Raw genomic sequence first — 19,822 nt, 5'->3', positions numbered from 1 at the left:
AAGATACTAATACTTAGTCACAATGAGGTGTTGTTGGCACATTTGACTTTGTAAAGGTGTTACTTTGTGCCTGGTAGGTTATAGCATCCGTTGTGTTGCAAAAACCCAATAGTGTTTCCCTTGCAGGGACTGATATTTGCAATGCTTATCAGCCAAGTTCCTAAGGACCATTTTTCCTAAAAGTAATTCCATATATACATGTTAATTAATACAGTTTAAAATCGCCTAGTTCAGACTGCCCTAGATTGCATTAACTTTAATCCTCATTCAACCAAGTTTCGTTAATTTGGACTGGAGCCAATTTTAATTCAGACTATAGACATCCACACATATATAGTGATGGCTGTAGTCCAGATTAAACTTGGAAAAACGTATCAGCTATAACTGGCCCCTGAGACAGCACAGAACCTAAGCCAAGGCCCAACAGAGTCAAAGGAACAGTTTTCAAAGTGTTTAGGTGACAACAAAATACTTCTTTACTATTTCTACATAAGCAGACCAGCAGAAATGATAGGCTAGACCAGGGGTGGGCAATTATTTTGGGTGGAGGGCTGCTTATCGAGTTTGGTGAGCTGTAAAGAGCCACAAGGGTAGCCCCGCCCCTTGATGGGTTCCCCACCCCCTGGTCACCATCTTGGGACCAGAAATCCCGCTCCCTAACTCTTGACCTTTTCTACTGGAAGTCCTTCCCCTTGCACTGGAAGTACTCCTTTTGGGAGGGAGGGTGCTGTCAGAGGGTGCTGTCATTTTGAAACGGGAAAAAAAACAAGTCATATACTAAAAAAATCAAACATCTACTATAAAAGTTTTTGAAATTTTATTTTTAAAATATTTTTGTCCTGATTTACATGTGTTTGCATAGTGTATCTAGAAGTGATTCCACTACAGCTAAAAATATACAGTCTTATTCATGTATATTGTGTGAGTGTTAAAAGGGTGTATGTGGGAGTAGTGCTTGGGGAGTGGAGACAGAGTGTGTGTGTGTGTGTGTGTGTGTGTGTGTGTGTAATGGGACATGGTGGGTGTGCATGCAATGTAGGTATATTGGGTGGGCTGTGTCTGGAGGTGTGGTGGGAAGCGGTGAGGTGGGAATGTTTGCCAGGGCTGTGGGAGGTTGTGGGAGTGTTTGTAGGTTTGGTGGGGTATAGGGTGTGGGTGGGGCAGGGGTGGTCCTTGGAGTCCCTGGATCTGCATGTGGCTGAAGCCCCACCTGGCCCCCTAGCATGCAGCTCCCCTGTTCCCACCCCAGTACCTGGCTGCAGGTGGCAGCAGCATGTGGGGCCAGCCTAACCTGGCCCCATAACACGCAGCTCCAGTCCAACTCCCTGGCTGCACCTGGCAGCAGTGTGCAGGGTGAGCCCCACCTGGCACCACAGCACTCCTGCCCAAGTCCCCAGCCATACGTGGTGGCAGGGTGTGGGGCCAGCCCCACCTGGTCCTATAACATGCAGCTCCTGTGCTCCCACCCCAGTCCCCAGGTGCACATGGTGGCAGTGTGGAGGACCAGCCACATAACATGCAGCTCCCGCCTGAGTGCCTGACTGCAAGTGGTGGCAGTGTGCAGGGCCAGCCCAGCTCAGCCCCCTGGAATGGGTCCCAGTGCTCCCGCACCTTTCCCACAGCAGGAGTCCCCGGCCCCAGCCTTGTGGGGTCTTTACCTGAATTCCCACTCTCACAGGCAGGGAAGCTGGAGACAGCCACGAGGTGACCAGCAAAAGCCTCTGCCAAGAAGAGGCTTCTTGGCTCTAGCACCCCTGGCTTGGGGCTGAGCCTGGGGCGGGTCAAGCCAAGCTGCGGGGGGTGGTTGCTTAGCAACCAGAGCCATGCCTCCTACAGGGACACACTGGATTGCAGAGGGGCAGCCCAGGGCCAGGCCTTACAGAGGGACCCTGCGAGCTGGACAGAATTAGCTGTTAGGCCAAATCCAACCCATGGGCCATATTTTGCCGACCCCTGAGCTAGACATTCACAAAACAGAGGATTTGTCTCCCTTTCAGCCAGTAATCAGGAGATCCAGTTTCATATTGCTCTTATGCTTCATGAGAATTTAAACCTCGCTTCCAAGTCTGCCCTCATTGCTATGTTGACAGCGGGCTGCCTCAGCAGGAGAGACAGAGAAACTCAACCCAGAATGTCCTATAGCAGTGTTTCTCAACCCGTGGGTCATGACCCAAACAGGGGTTGCATGTGTCAGAAAAATGCACAAAAGCGTGGGTTTCCCCTTGCAGGCTGGCTGTGTTTCAGCCTGCCATGGGCTGCTTAGGGTGTAGCCAGCACGCAGCCAGGCAGAGGCATGGGAAAAGCCCCAGCAGCCAGATAAAGATAAGAGTATGGGGAGTGGGGGTTGGACAGCCAGGGCTTAGGGACTGTCAGGGTGGTGGGGAGGGAATGTGCACATGTATGGAGAGGATGAGGGCAGGTGCCTGCTAGCACTGTGGGAAGGTGGCTGGGTGCCAAGGCTGCGGCAGATTTGGCACGCGGTGCCTGGCATGCATCCCCCACAACCACTTCCCTGTGCTACCTGCTGCCTGTGACACAGCAGGGGTATGAAGAGGAGGAGAAGGATCTGCTGGAGGCAGGCCAGATATAAATCAGTTGGCCAGCTGGATACAGCCTGCAGGCCATATTTTGCCCACCCCTGGTATAACAGGTGCTGTTCCCAGGGATGGCCCCAATGCCCCATGGTAACCACGTGGCCTCTGCTCTGCCTTCACTTGTCAGCTTTGCTCCCCTTCACTTCACCTGCCATACCTTGTTGTTATTAGAGCTTTGGAAAGGGAAGCTGCCCCAGGGATCCCTGAAACCACGCTGATGCTCAGGTGTCACTACTCCACACCTTAAGGACTTACACTACATGGCTCCAGCCACCCTTGCACCATGTTCGTGCCTCACCGATGTTATCAGTTAGTGTCATTCCTAAGCCTATACTGGGACCCAGCCTCTGCCACCGCTGGGAGTTGCAGTGCCTATGCCATCAAGCTTCCCAGTCCCCTCCTGGGCTCAGGCCACTATCTGGCCACCCACACCTGGGCACTTCACCCATTCTGGCTACTCCTGGGTGCTTAGTCCCTTCTAGGCACTGGACCCTCCTGGTCCCACCCCCTTCTCCCAGTCACCAGATCTTATCTGGTCCTGTCTCCAGTTTATTCCTGAGCTCCGGCACTGATCCCAGACCAGCTGGGACCACCACCGCCTCTTGTCTCAATCCCCAAACCACCAAACTCTCTCTGTGCTCCTCTTAACTCCTGGGAGCACAGTCTCCCTCTGTCTGCCACTTGCTTAGGAGCTCCTTCCATGCCAGCAGCCAGGGTAGTAGGACTGCTTGCCCCAGCTCTCGCCCTGGGCTTATCTCCCCATTAAGCCCCAACCTTTTCTGGTCAGGTGTTCCCCTGACAGCTGACTCAGCTCCTCCCAGAGCCTTCTTCCTTCTTAAAGAGATAGGCACACCCAGAGCTTGTTACACATGAGTTCAGATGTGCTCAGGCAGAGGAGAGACTCAAACCTCCCAGGTGAGGGCTGGTTAAAGTAGACACCTCTGAATTAGCACATAGTTTCATGTTAACCAAAACAGCCTTTTTCAACAAATAGTCTATTCTCCAAAAAATAATCTCTTAGCTATAAACAAGAGGCTTGACCCCAAACTTTATTACCTAATTATTAGCTAAGAGGCAATCATACTGTAAGGCCAGTTTAAAATTCTGTCTACCAGAGGCAATAAAGCACTGAGCTTGCGAGTGTGCTATTTATGGTGCTCTATTATGTCATATCCAGGCCTTAATTCATAGTGGAAAGTTTATGGTGGTGATATAGCTGCCAGTGGAAGTACAGAGACTTTCCTTGAGGAAATTTAAACAGTGAAAATAGATCTATACATTCAAATTCAGATACAGCCCCCTGACTTTTTTCTCCTACCCCCCACCCCTGTTGGCTTGTTCGTTTTGTTTTATCACAAATAAAGTCTAAGTCTAAGGGAATACAGTATGTTAATGTTATTCTAATGTATGGGAAGAAATGCAGTTCACAGTCAATTTCCAGTTTAAAATATTTCCAGTATCACATTAGCTGAATCCCAATATCAGCCAAGTCAAATTTGCTTAGAATCAGCAAGATGACTAAAAAGATGCATGGAACATTTTATTACCTGAGTGAAGCAGATGATCTAATCTCTCCACGGCAAACATTCATCATCACTGTGGAAAGGCAGAAGAGAATTGGTGAAGGAGCAGAGTGTAGGCTGTGTTGCTCTTGCTGGTTTTCTGCAGCATGTTCTGTTTTATCAAGATTTAGCTGTCACAAATGGCTAATGAGCGCTAAATCAGTACTGAAATTAGAGCTAGTTTTTTTGCCAGTGTCAGCACTGCCAGAGTAGAGGCACGTCTTGCGTTTATTTATTTATTTATTTTTTATCGTCAAAGAACTTAGAATGGATGCTGTTAGAAATTCAGCATTTAACACTGTGAATTACTGCAAGGGCCATAGCACCCTCAATTCTATGGATTGGGCTACACTGCCAAAGTTTTTCTGGCTAGAAGGCCTTTAGCTGACATAAGTCCACCAGAAAATACCTGGCGTGGACAAAGCTATGCTGAAAGAAAATGGTTGATAATAACCCTTCTAGTACAGCCTGGCTGATATATGTACGCAAGTATGGTTCATAGCCACAGCTAATTTATCTACAGCAGCTGAAGCTTTTCAGCGTAAACCAAACTGTATGTCATCCTAAGAAGTCTATCACTGAGGTCCATGTTCAACCTTTCAAAGAGAGACCTGTAACAGACATGAATGACTCATGCCTCCTGAGGCTGGTGCGGCATGGCGACCGCCCACGGGCAACAGCAGTGGTGTCAGCGGTGGGGTTATGGCAGCGGTGAATGGGGACCGCCTGCGGGCGGCCGCGCTGACATCGGTGGTGAGGGCAGGCCGAGCAGGGACCGCCCACAGGCAGCCACGGCAGTGAGGAGGGAGGGCTGACTAGCCGTGACCGCCTGGAGACACTGGCGGCAGTGGCCAATTTCAGGGGGACACATCTTCCCCCCCATGGTCCACCTATGCTTCACCTATGGTAGGTAACATACCCTTCACAGGAAGCGTGAACCAGAAAGCATTTCAGATATGGTACAGTGTTTTCCACACCAGGAAGCCTTTGCTTCCGTAGATGAAAAAACACAGCCATAGAGCCCCAAGTCAAAAAGGCAGGTTTTGTGGACTTCTGTTTCCTGGAAAGGAAGGATTAAAAGAATACAGTGACTGATGCTGAGAAGGCTGGAGAACTGGGTGGGCCAGAAGTTCACTTAACAGTGCAGGTAAGTAAGCAGGCGAAGCAGCAGTGTAGGGAAGGGGCAGAGGATTCTAAGCCTTAGCTAAATCAGTGAGATTGATTATGGCTCTGTGGCCTTCGGGGCCTAAAGGGGACATCCCAGACACGTCCAAATCATTTCTGGGCAACTATGCCTAAAAAGTAGCGACTCCATGCCTACTTTTAGGAGTGTAAGAGATGTCTGTCACAATACCTCTGTAAGCTCCGAGTGTATTCAGAACTGTTTCCCTTAAATCTGTTGTTAAGATCTGCTCTCTTGAACTTAAACATTCAATTTTCACCACTGTTTAAAGTCCTGATAAATTTAGCCTGATGTATCCATAAGTACTTGCGGCTGTGGCTGTTGATTTATTGTCAGTTCAGGCCTATAGGTATAGCCATTGATCTGTCTTCAGCTCTCCTCTGTCTTTTATACCCTAATTTTCCATTAATCCTAATTCATTAGCGCTTTCATTCTATTAAAACCAAAGACCTTTTTTGTTGGTGACTTTTATTGTCCTGTGATAAAACATACTCCACTTTATGTATTGCACTGGAATGACTTTGTATCATAGCAGTGCTAGTTATACAGCGAGAGCCAAGTATGTGACTGTAAAGCAGAATGATGCAATGATGCAAATGAGGTAGGGATGGAAAGGAAAGCTGAATCAGGCAGACCAGGTCTTCAGTGGAATGTATAGGGTCATTTTAAAATAACCATGAAGATAGACCCCACTTCCAAACACCTATTAGGTCTGCAGGGAGTTTAGATTTCAGTCCAGATGTGGATTTTGCTGTTCACACCCTCCTTTTTTAAAACTGTAATCCTGGAATGCATACAAACTACCAGAATATTAACATAAAACTACGAGAAAGTCTACAGAATTCAGCAACAATGGGAGAGAAGCTGCTACCCTAAGAGGCCCCATGTATCTAGAAAAAAAACAGACAGCAGTAAAGAAACACCACAAGCAGACTAAAATCTACTCACTACAGAAAAATTAATCTAAAATGCTGAAAGCAAATTTGGTGCAGTGAATACATCACTAAGTTCCCAAGGGAATGAGGTCTAAGTGACTTCAGGTCAGGTCACCCAGATGGAACATGGAGTCTGAGCCAGGCATGTGCTGCATTCTCAATACATGGACTGAAAGGGAAAGTTAAAGGTAGCCCTTGGCTGAACATCAAGATGAAGAAAGGACCATCAGGCATTCCATGCTGGTACGAGCTAAACGATAGAAATGCAGGGTATGACTATAGGCAGTAAATGGAACCACGTTCTCGAGCATAGTGCCTCCATCCAGCTTTACTCCTACTGAAATCAGGTGGGAGTTTTACCACTGACTCCAATGAGAGCAGAATCAGACCTTAAAAATGCTTGCAGCTTGACATCCACTATTCTGGGACACCCAGATGGAATAAGAGGCACGTGCAATCAGCTATGGGGCTAGTTGTTTTAATTTGTTAGCACATCTTTGGTTAAACAGAATTGAAATATTTGTGTAAGCTTTTCCATTTCAAGGATCCTAAATCATCCACGGTTGGCATATAAAACTTCTTTTCAACAACAATAGTTAGGGTCCAAATTCACTTAAAAATTATAACATTATTATTATTATCATTGCTATGATGTATGCCGTTGTTGCCCTGTGGGGTCAGGACAATGCTCAGGATCTCAATATTATGCTGTTAGACAGGCAGGTGTGGTGTACAATTGCAAATGCACACACTCAAAAATCAATTAGGCGCATACACCCTACCAACTCAGGCACACACACACGCACCCAAAATTACCAGCCTAGGCACATACACACTTATTACCATTTCAAGCTCATACACACTATACATGTGAAAATTAGACAACAATCAGTTGTCAATACTCACACACTCAGTACACATACATGGATCACTAATTCATATATCATGCACATGATGACATATATATTATTCACCATTTCACACACATACCACCCACCTACACATACACACAGGTGAGGTCCTAACTTGGATGGTACGGTGTATATGTGTATGTACTTGGAGTACTTGGGATACCTGGGGGAAGGTTAAGGTGAGAGAGAAAGTGTGGGGAATGAAAGTTGGTGGAACTGGGATTAGAACTGGTAGACTAGAGAGAAGCTGGCTGAGGAACTGAGGCTTGGGGTTACTTTAGGTTAACTGATGTTAATTGATTAAAGGACAATGCCCAAAGCCTGCAGAACAGAAGAGTGATGCTGGAGAGAAGCTGGCACAGAGGCTGGGAACGAAGCCAGAGCTATGGGGGAGCCAAAAGGTAGGCAGGGAGAGGGGAAACTGGGACTAGGGGGAACTGCAGGGGCAAAGGGGGAACTGGGTGCTGGAGAGGGACTACCGTGGAGCTCAGGAAGCTACGGGGGAGAGGCTGCCAGTGCCAGGAGCTGGAGAAAGGGCTCCAGCTGCCAAAAAAAACTGTGGGGCAGTGCCAGGAGGGCTGGGGCTGGGTCAAGACACCTGAAGCCCGGCTGGAGGGCTCTGGGCTAGTAGGGGGCAGGCCACAGGGTTGTGGGGGCCCTGGAAGGCTGGGGCAGGGGGTGTTGCTGAGAAGACTGCAGGTCCTGGAGAGGGAACTCTGGGCAGATCAGGAAGCTGGGAGGAGGGGCTCCAGGTGCCGGAAGCCAGAAAAGGGCTCTAACTGCCAGCGGGGACTGCGGGGGCTCTGGGGGGAAGGTGGAGAGCCTGCAGGGACTCATGGCAAGTGCCAGGAGCCAGAGAAGGGCTCCAGCCAGATCAGTAGGCTGGGAGGAGGGGCTCTGGGGAGCAGAGATGGAAAGCTAGGGAGAGATTGCAGAGGCAGAACAGCAGAGACAGGAAGTAGGGGAACAGAAAGAGAGACAGGAAAGAAAGATCGGGGTCAGAAGGCAAGGGCAGAGAGAGAGAGAGAGAGAGAGAGATAGGAGGAAGATCAGAGAGGCAGAGAACAGAAACTGGAGTAGGGCTGGGAGATCATTAAGACAAACCCCAACTCAGGTTCTAAATTAACAGTGGGTTTATTGGACAGGAACAGATGGTGACACGATATCTTATTGGTTCCTTTGCACCCACACACACACAATGGCAGTAGGGGTTAAAGAGGCTTGGTGCAGGGGCTGAAGTCCAGGAGGAGAGAGAGAGGGTCCAAATTGTAGGAGGATGCGTGCAAGTAATATCTACCTATCCTAGGCTGAAAGTTGATCCTCGGTGACCAACTGGGGTCTCCTTCAGCTCGCTGTTGTCCAAAGGGGGATCGCCAGCAGAGCCTCTGGGGTGGATAGGCGGCGTGACATGGAGGTGATCTGGTCCAGATGGAAAACAGCATTCCCTTTGGGTCTGTCTTCACTGCCCTCTTTATAGGGGCAGAACTTCTATGATGCCAGTGGCAGGGGGCCTGCCCAGGCAAGGGCCAGCCCCTGGTGTAATGTGCACTCCTAGGTAAGGACATGCAGTTTCAGGTGTCTGTAATAATGGGTTGGGTGGCTTCTGCAGCAGTCTTTGTCTTCCAGATCTTGAGCCAGTGCGGGTCAATGCAGGGTGGATGGTTGGGTCCTCGAGTTGATGCTTCAGTCACTCAGAGGAAGCTATTTTTATACCTACTGCCACTGTCTCTCAAGCGCCCTCATTCATCCCCATTCATTCAGGAACCAATTTACATAGGAGGGGTAAGTATGAGTCACACAGTTACAACAGAGTTACAACAGGGAATGCCCAGGCAGGGGACACAAGATAGAGACCTGATAAACAAAATGGAAACTTGATATGACTTGTGGTAACTTACATATGTAGGCCTAAATCATATAGTACCAGTAAAACAGTAATATAGAATGGTAAAAATCCATATAAGCATACTAATTATACATTATAAAACAGTAGATATTCATAATAGGGCACTTAAAAAGAAGGAGAAAAAAATAAATAAAACAAAATAAAATGCTGAAGCTTATCTTGTCTTAGTTCACTTATACTTATCTATAAGGAATAGAGAGGGGGAGGAAAGTCAGAAATGGATGCGGAAGGGGAGGGAATGCACTTTAAAATAAAGAAAAACTGGGGGTTTTGCTACACTGTAAGCCAACAAAGACACAGCAGAGTGGCATTTTTCTTAAGATGACTTACAAGAGTACTTAAGCATAAGCATATACTTAAAGATAAGCAAGAGTCACCACTGGACTTCAATTGGAATTAAATATACACTTTAAGGTAAGCACAGAGTGAAATGTTACTGTATCCTATCAATAGGAGTTTTGTTATTGACTTTGGCTAGGCCAGGATTCACCCTCACTCTTATCTGTGACAGCTCTGTTCTAAAACAGACACTGCCAGAAGAGGAGAATGCTTGAGGCTCGTTTATTTATTTTAATCTCTTTTCATTAATTTTAGTTCTGGGTTGACAGTTCTGGGCATTAAATCCCTCTGTTTATCCATAGAATATGTTCAGCAGAGCAGCCCTGTAGTCTACCTGGCCTCTTATTTGTTGCAGCCTGGAAAGACAAGCAGTTCACACTCTGTTCTCATTGAACATTTAGCCTCCCTAATAAGGCTGTGAAAGCAAAACTATAATGAAAATGTGTGTGCACATTAGGAAAAATACTAGGACTTGGGTATTAGTTAACAGCCATCCATCCCATGGCAAATTTTGGCTATACCAACCTGGGTAAAGTTTGAATTGGCAAGCTGAGAGTTTAATTAACAACTCAGGCCCTGATTTGCATGTCAGTGCAGCACCCAGGAGCTCCCATGAAGTGGGATGATTTTTCACGAGGCTTCAGTTGCCAATAGGTTCCAGCTACTTCGTGCATATGCCCAACTGGAAACGGACCTCGTTTGGAAAAAAAAAATAATCAAGCCCTAAGTATTCAATACTTAACTGCAGAACTATCCTTCTTGAATCTTCTTTGCACAGTTACCTGAGACCAGCTACATGTGAAGTACCTATCACACTATTAAAAGCTCCAACAACCTATAAAGTTAGATCTAAAAAATGCGTATTAACTTTATAGCTGGTTGTTATCAAGCTTTAATTTCCATGTGTAGCAAGAAATCCATTGCATGATAGCAATCTGCTGGTCCTCCAGCTTCCCAGGGTGCGTTGCTCCATCTCCAGTATAAATTTCTCTGCAAAAGAACAAGGAGGAAACCACAGCCCCAGGATAGGTCTGAGCCCTTGGTTCATTCCCTGTACCCAGGAGCACTCAGCAGAAGAAATATTCCCCTCAACCCCTCATGTAAGCACAGAGCAGGGACACCCCTGCCATGCTGAAACTGAACCCAGAGGCTCCCACACAGCAGCAAGCAGAAGAACTCCCCACCAGTTCTCCACATAAGCCCAGGGAGATGGAGACATCCTGGGCAGCAGCAAGCTTCGGAGACAGGCAATGGGGATTCCCCCAGGCAGTGGCGACGTGAACAGGGTGCGCCCCCTGAGAGTTCTGGTACATCCCCCTGACAACCAGTGTTCTCTGCTTAAGCGACAGGCAGGGGGGGCTGGCAGGAGTACTAGTGCCCCCCCTAAGAGTACCAGCCAGGGAGTGGGCTGCAGGGGACCCTCAGGGGACCCTCCCCACAGTCAGTGTAATTGGCCGTGGGGGGACCCCTTGCCCCGGTTGCTGACTGGCCGCTGGGGGGGGCAAGTGTCCTTCTGACTCAGGAGGTACCAGTCACCACTCGATGAGTTTTGTTTAGGTGTTGCAGGCCACACACACACAGGCGTGCAAGACCCCATAGTTTTCCCTGCAGCCCCTCCCCTGCCTCAAGTCGCTGGTGTGTGGTTGGGTCAGGAAGGAGATATACCAGCTACACCCACATGGCCCAAAGCAGCACACAGGAATACAGTGCAGCACTAGCTCGGAGCTGTGAGATATCTGGGCTAAGCCAGTGCCATACTACATTCCCCGCTTCTGAGCACTGTGCACCTCCTCCCCAAGTCCCTGGCAAACGGCCAGGTTGGTGTCACACTGTTCCATATGCCGCTTTGGGCCACATGGGAACAACTGGAGCAGTTGTCCTGCCTAACCCAGCCATGTACCAGGGATTCAAGGTCAGGCAGGAGCCGCACCAACCCCCCCAGCTGTGCCTACGTGATGCAGCCCAAAGCACTGCATAGTAACACAGCGTGGCACTGCACTAGCAGCCACGATGCCCCTACTAAGTTCCAGTCTGACAGGGCTTGGATAACCCACAGCTCCTGGCTTTCTTTCTGCTGCCAGTGGGGACAACTATGCTGGAGCTTCAATTCTTGGTCTGCAAATGGCCACAGAGCCAGAACTGTATGCAGACGGCCTCTCCAGGCTGAAAACTGGCTAGGACCTTGGTGCTCCCTGCCTTGAAGTGGTTGGGCAGCGGCAGGCAGTGGTTGGGCAGGGTGAACCAGGCCAGGAAGAGGAGTGGCTGCCTAGTCACTGGAGCTTCTGCTGTAGCCAGCGATAAGCACAGTAAGGGAGAAGGGCAAGAGATGCTGAGAGCCAGGGCAGCCACAGGCCGGATACAATTCTCCTTCAGAGGAGCAGCCACGGGCCAGACAGAAATCATTTGCAGGGCTGAATCTGGTCTGTGGGCCATATTTTGCCCATCCCAGGTCTACAGCCACCCTGTCTAAGATTCTTTAAGTATATTCAAATATCACACATAACTAGAAAGAAAAAAAAGCAATGCAGTGAGACTGGAGTGGGAGGATGTGAAGTGAGGACAGAATTACAGTCTTCAGTGAGGTCGCAGGAATGATTTCCAGATTCAGTGCCATATTGTACATGGATCCATCCAAAATATTTCATTAGTAACAGAATAAATGTCAGGATGACCTGGGGAAAGTTACAGCTATAAAAGAGAGGGATGAAATGTGGCTAACAGTTCATAAATCAGTTAGAAAAGTGAAAATAAAAATTGTAAGTTTTAACCTGCTGTATTCTGGATTTATCAAACCTCCCAGAGCATAGCCATCTGCTTTCACCGAGATATTCTGCCTTTGCACCCATATTAAAAGGAAACTACTACATGTAGCTTTCGCTTTATCATCTGTCAAATGAAAAAAAAGTACATATCTGTAATTTACTCCAATATTCCTGAATCTCATTAATACTCATATAAATATGGAAATAAATAAAAATGTCCCCAAAAGTGTCTCAAAGCTGAGGTAATGACTTCTCTGGAGCTGTTAAGTTTCATCACATCCATACATTTAGGCTTCACACAGTAGATGGGCTTTTTATGGAAACATATTAAATTACCTGATAGGCTATTACGGCTTCTTTTCATCAGTAAGTCAATAATCTGCATTTTTAAGCATCTCTAGATATGCACTGACACAACAGACTGTATCCATCCCAAGTCCTTTTTGGCCATTAGGCTACTAAAATGAATTCTTAAAAGCCATTAAGTATGGATTTAACGGAACAAATGGAATGAATCTCTAGCATGTCAATGCTGTTAAAGTCACACCATTTAAAACCTCCTCAGTGGGTAATTTAATAATGTGTGCATCAAAAGCCATCAACTCTGGATTTATGTGATAGACTGAGGATTCCAGCTCCAAAAAGCATTATACCTTGTGGTAAGTGTTATTACCCTGAACAGTCCTTCTTTGAGTCCATTCAAGTACCCACAAGAGTACCTCCAAGAATAAGCATTTATATGTATTCACAAATTTATGGCCTGAGATTTGTATTACTGGCTCTGCTTTGGACTCGCATGTAACCATGGGCACATCTTTTGGCTCTTCTGTGCTTCAGTTCCCCTATCTGTGACTTGGAGCCAATAAGAATAGTCACATGGCTATGATCCACTATTCTATTCTATATTTGTAAAGCACTGGGTTGCAAAATACTATGGAAAAGGCAAAGCACTAGTACTCATATTATCATTTTTACTGCACAGCTGTTTCATTAGTTAATTCTGTCACTAACCAATAGCGGGGAAAAAAGTAGTGGTGGTACAATCAAAGAAAGTAATACAGTCCTGTTGGGAAGATGATTCATCTTCTAAGTCTATGGCTGAGCAGAGTATTTGCAGAGGGTGCTTTTTTGTTGTTGCTGTTGAAATTGACCTGTTTTTCTGATCAAAAAATGTTCTGTGAAATTGGAGCAATTTTTATGACAATTTTTATAACAACATTTCACACGAATGTTTTCCCCTCATCCATTGGAATGTAAGGGGATGGGACAGGGTGGAATTGGCTCGTCGTAATAGGGTTTTAACATGGCTAGCAGAATCCTTGGGTTATTTCATAGATTTCATAGACATTAGGGCTGGAAGGGACCTCAGAAGATCATCGAGTCCAACCCCCCACTCAAAGGGCAGGAAGTCAGCTGGGGTCATAGGATCCCAGCAAGATAAGCATTCAATTTGCTCTTGAAGGTGTTCAATGTAGGTGCTTGAACCACCTCCGATGGCAGGCTGTTCCAGACCTCGGGGGCTCGGACAGTAAAGAAATTCTTCCTTATGTCCAGCCTGAAATGGTCTCGCAGTAGTTTATGACTGTTCGACCTCTTCATTCCTTGGGGCTCTCTAGTGAACAAATGTTCCCCCAGATCCTTGTGGGTCACCCCTGATAAACTTACAGGTGGCCATTAGATCACCCGAGCCTGCACTTTTCCAGGGTAAAGAGCCCCACGGCTCTCAGCCTGTGTCGTAAGGTCCGTTTTCCTGCTAGGCTCCAGAGCAGCAAGAGACGCGCGGGTGAAAGCCCGCCGTGCCCCCACTTCCCCGAAGCCTCCCAAACACCTCAGACACCCCCCAGCAGCCGCAGAGCCCCCTGCTGACCCCACACTGTACTGATTCCCCAGGCCCTGTTAATGGTAGTTTTGGGTGGCTCCTAGAGCCTGGACTATCTGCATATTGACACCTGAAACTAGTTTTAAGCACTCATTAGGCAGCTCAAAGTAATGCCACTCCAGGGTAGCACTCTCTTTTGATCCGTGTTACTCAGGCTTGGCTCCCTGCCCACCCTCCCATGTTACACTAAGGTGAAGACACTCTAGGTTGTATCTTAGTGTGATCACCCCCCACCTAAATCAGGGCTACTGCTCCCAACCACCCTCTCCAGCACCTGATTCCCACTCACTGCCTTCCCCCCATCACTTACTTGTGGCTACCTGCACTGTCCATCCCAGAGGAGCAGGCAGGGAAGGGTAACTTCCCCGAGGAGAGGGATTTGTACCTTTCAGTCCTCCAGGTCCCTGCTGGCTGGAAGTTTGACTGCTCTAAGGGAAGTTAGCACTAGCAGGGTGCATCTACACCACTTGAACCATGGGCGCCTGGTGCCTCCCAAGTGTGGGCATGACCGGGGGGAGGGGGATAGGCAGCATGCCAGCAGCTAGCTGGCAACCAGTTATGGAAGTACTGGCACTTCCACATGTGTCACGGCAGCGACAGAGCCAATTTTAGGGGGTCACAAGTGCTCTCTGTGCCCCCCTACCAGCTGGAGGGCCTGCCATCAGGAGGGGCACCAGCACTCTGGGGGAGGGGCATGTGCCCCCCCTACATGCTGCCCTACATGTCACCTATGATTTGAATGTGTGCCCAAAATCAATAAACTCCAGAGCTTTTAGCTGTGCAAACATGCGCCTGGGACTGCAGTATGTTGAGCTGGAGTGGAGCAGCTGGCACAGGGCTGGGGGAAGGTGGTCAGCTTGCCAGCCCAGGGCTGCTCCCCCTGGCTCAATGTGTTGCAGAGGGCCTGGCTGGGCACGACGGTGCTTCAGTACAGGGTTAGATGGCAGGCAGCTCCCACACTGAAGCACCCTTGTGCCCCGGACAGCTGGGGCAGTGTCTACACATGCCCTGCTGCAGGGTATTTTCCTCTGTAGCAGGATAGTACTTATATTTACAAGTACTAACCTGCTGCAGAGTAAACTAGTTTACTCCAGCCTAATATGGGGGCACACGTAGACGCCAAAGTCTACTGCACAGCAAGTGTCTTGTGTAGATGCACCCACAACGATCAACATTCGAGCAGCACACTGTGTAATGTGCAAAGCCCTTGGTCTAATCAGTTGATCACAACCAGCCAATAAAGAAGCCTTTTTGATCTAAAGAGGAAAGGACTGGCGGTAGGATTGTCTGTCAGCACTGCAATTGGAAGAACAAAGGGACCCAAAAGAATGAAAAAATAACTTACAAACAAGTAACCTAAAAAAAAAAAAAATCAACTGCCAGGCTTTGCATTTTACATGTAGGGACCAGCATGCAATTTGCTGCTACAGGAACCACTTTACCACTCCTGCTCTTCCTACCATATTGCCTGTGTTTATATTATCTGAGATTAAGATCACCAGGTAACCTCCCCAAACTAAAATTGCCTTAAGTACATGCAAGCATTTTTGTAGTTGCCTTTAGCAGTAGGATGCTTAAGTTTCACGTTTTCATTCTCCCCTCAACTCCACTGAGTGCCACACCAGCAGGGAGGCTGGACCGGATGATCTCGCAAGGCCCCTTCTGTCCCTAAACTTCTGTGAATCGGTGAACTCTTTTTAAAGGCAAGGAGAGATTCTTCAGAAACAGCCCAATTTCAGCAGTTGGGTCATTCGGCGCTATTTGGCATTTGCAAGATTCAGGTGAAAACCTCAAGATTTTTAAAATACAGGGCTTAATCCTGAGTTCAGATAAAATGTCACAGCTCCATTGACTTCAGTTGACTTAAACCAGCTGAAGATTTAACCCATACCATACTTTTATCAATATCCTTACCATAAATTTGGGGTAAATACTATTAGTAAGGGAAAGAGCGTGGGTTTAGAACGCAGTTGCTGTACATGCTCGCTTCCTTGTCGCGCCAGCAAGCTCCCTTGCACAGTGAACTCTGGAAGACTAAGCTAATCCGTGCCAGCAACAGTCTCCAATCTTGTACTATATTCATAGTTCGTCTCGCACCTCAAAGCTGTTAGCAAAGCCCTGAGTGAATTCATCATAAAAGTAGTGTGTTACCATAAGCTAGAAAAGGATTTTCAAAGAATTGTGCTACCAGCCGATAAAGGATTTTGGAGACTGTAAATCTTGCATTATTTATGTAATACACAGTACGTGAGAGGATGGGCTGACATATTGCTCGGTGCAGGAAGAGGCCGTAATGAATTCCTCAGCTTCACGTAGAGACAAGAAATAATGGAGACATTCAGCTAATAAATGACTCAACACCAAAAGCCAATGTCTGCTATGACTGGCAGCATAAACCCACAATTAATAAACTATGAAAATAAAACTCTGATTCAACGCAGGTTTAAGGTAAAGGTGAAAGACGGGGAACACAAACAAAATAAAGAACTTGACCTTGTACCGGCTTCAGCTATAAAATCCCCATTGAGGTCATTAGGAGCCCTGAAGATGGTGGGATGCAGGCCCAGCCACTAAGTATTCAGAAGAGACAAGCTCAGGCAGTTGCTGACTTAAGCTGTCAGCAATCCTCCTTCCAGCCTCAGCGGGTTCTTCCAGTTCTCCTGTTTTCCAGCTTCTCCAAACAAATTGTTTGAGATTTATCATGTTGGAAACTTTCAAAGAAGAATTACGTTTCACAAAAAAACCCTGGAGGTTTCGGCATACCAGATTAAACTGGCAAAGACCTTTCCAGATGTTTCTTGGGGAAGGATAGCTAGACAGCTAAATAGTCAGGTGAGCAGTCACAGGTCAGCCTAATTCAGAATAAGGCCTTGAACCTCAGTCACCCTAATGACAGGGGAGCGGCCTGCCAGCCACATGTTCTGGGGCAGGGTTCTCCTTTCCCCTGAACCTAAGAAAGGCAGAAATCTGGAGTTGTTACTAAACACAACAGTCACATCCAGAGGTAAGCAAAGGGTCCAAAAGTGGTTTAAGAAGGAGAAAGGAAAGAAGCCTTCAGTGTTCACACAAAAATTTCTTGTAAAATATTTTCCATAGTGTTGTGCGTAGTTCTTGGATCTACCTTTTCACCACTGCTATAAACGATGACATGCACTGGGCAAGCTTCAAGCGTACATATATCCCAAGCATCATACAGCAGGATGCCCTTTTTTTTTGGTTGTTTGCCAGATTTATTGCTGCGGTTAAGAGGAAAAAGAGCAAAGAATATGAACCAGTGTTAGCTTGTACAATTTATTTTTTCCAATTAGTTTTCTTAGGGCTTGCTTTTATAATATACACCACGGACAGCTTGGTAACTTCCGAAAAAGTAAAAAAATAGTAGAGGGGGAGACTAAAAAAAAAAAAAAAAAAAATCAATATAAAATGCACAACCTGTGTTATGTTATATTATCCCATTTTCTGAAATTTAAGAAAAGATTTATCAGTCCTTATCATAAAAATACAGAACTGCATGAATGCTTTGTGCACAAAGCTAAACTAAAATGCCCAGCACTGATACTATACTACACCAAGGGATTGTGCACCTTAGAAATGCAACTCAGACACTAATGTCCTTGAAATTAGATTTTTCCTATCATTAGCAAAGAAAAATTGGAAACACTCACTGCATTTACACATTTGACATAAGCAAAAATTGGAGTATACTAGGAACTAGTGACCTTAGTTGGTGACCAGGCAGCATGAATGGGAACCTTGAATTCATGCAGAGCTCCACAGAAGCCAACAAGGCCCCAGATTAATGGAAGCCACCATCATGTTCATCACTGCAGGCTTGAGTCCTTTAAACACAGTAATCTAGAGGCAGGAGAAGAGGAAAGGACAAATATGCTGAATACAGCATCTTATGGATGGACCATGGTGTGATAAGGAACTGCCAGGTTCAGACCCAAGGGCTGATATATTAATTGCTCTGAGCCAGTCCCTTCGCCTCCTGATCTATAAAGGTTTCCCCATGCAAAATGCAAGAGTGAATTATTCTACAGAAGAGCTCAAAGCATCAACTCTCTCTCTTCTGCCTAAAGGTGCTTAAGTTTTATTAAGCAAGTCAAACATTCAAAAGAGTGAGGAAAGTTTGAAACACGCACTTGAAGCGCCCTCCTTTTGATCTCCAAAGGGCAACGTTTTTCTTTATAAAAAGGTGCGCAAAAACTATTTAACTGTCACTTAACTAAAAACCTTTCAAATAACTTTTAAATTAAGCTAAACCAATTTCACTTTTTAAATAAACATTTAAATAACTTAATTGTGCAATATATTTTGAGATGTGTTTGAGATGGCAGCTGTTGGTTACTATGACCCTGGGCAGGGCTAATGTAGGATAGGCAGGACTTTGCTAGAGCCTTCAAAACCTGTATTTGTCTGCCCAGGAGACAAAGGCAAAGAAAGCAGGACAGAAAAAAGACAGGAACAGGAAGCTTCCAGAGGGATGAGAGATCATTTCAATTCCACCAAAGTAGAGTAGACAACTGCAAATTATATATACGTTTCCACTAGAAGAGCTTGCCTTTAACTTAGTCTGAAAACTGCACTGTAAATGGGGTGAATACTTTAGAACACAAGTCTTTCCTTGTACAACCAAGTATAGAAGCAAGTCTGGGAACATATGAAGCTAACCTGCCCTTCAGGAAGGAAATGGATTTCTTAACATGAATTCACTGCTGGTCAGTGAAATTTAATTGCAGGAATCCTTTGCTGGAATGGGAGGATTTTAAGGCTGCAATGTTGACTGTAATCCATATTTGCAGTCAGGAGAAAGCAAGAACACTGCCATGCAGCTGAACAAGAATGACTCACAGCACCACAGGGGGCTCTTGAAATCTCTGAACTTTCATGCATTATTATTTTTTTGGCCTCAGAATGTGCTGGTCTGTGTAAATAGGGCACAGCAAATAGCACAGCACAGCACTGATTGCTTGGCACTGTTTATGCACTCCCCAGGTGGAACTTGTTCCTTCCTATCTTTCTACAGCACTGTACTAATTTCACAAATATAAACTACAAAGAAACAAGGAATGAGAAATGTGTATTTTTGCTGTTGTTTTGTGGGTTGGAAATGTAAGAGTACAGGGCATGGATTCTCTTTTCAGGGCTTTTAAAAAGGGTCTTAAATTGCATTTCTTTTATCCTTGGCTTGCCTTTCAGTGCAAGAGTGATTCTCCTCCTCCCTTGCTCAGGTACGTATCAGTGCAGCTCCGCTGATTTCAATAATATTGTCTTTGCAACCATGTCAGTAAGGAAAGGGAGAGAGAGTTGTAGCGTTCCAGAGAATCTTCATGAAAAGTTACCAAATAAGAGAAACAATAAACAGGTACAATTTTAATCCTCTGGAACAGGGAGGGAGTACTGTACTTCCAACTGTGCTGATTTACAATTGCCTAATTTTGCTTTGCAAAGTAGCAGGCAAGCTCTGGAGAGGTGGATGAAGCAGTTTATTAATGCTGACAGCAAATTATCAGTAAAGCCATGAATATAATCTAGGATACCCGACGCCCATCCCAATGTTCAGACCACTAGATTCACCTCTCACATTTACTCCATGCTCTTTTGGAACATAAGGCCCAGAATCGATGGCCATGTGGCAGTCCCACAGCCTTGGGGCCTTCAGCCAAAGGAAGCCTGCAGGGAGGTGTTGCCCCAGACCTGGAGAGTCCTGGAAGCCCAGCAGCTGTTGAGTAAAATTAATTCTCATCT

The sequence above is a fragment of the Crocodylus siamensis genome, chromosome 6 (genome assembly GCF_052110815.1).
Source record: "Crocodylus siamensis isolate JL-2025a chromosome 6, ASM5211081v1, whole genome shotgun sequence".
Classification (NCBI taxonomy): domain Eukaryota; kingdom Metazoa; phylum Chordata; order Crocodylia; family Crocodylidae; genus Crocodylus; species Crocodylus siamensis.
The sequence above is the reverse complement of the archived record's forward strand: the minus strand, read 5'-3'. Positions refer to the sequence as shown.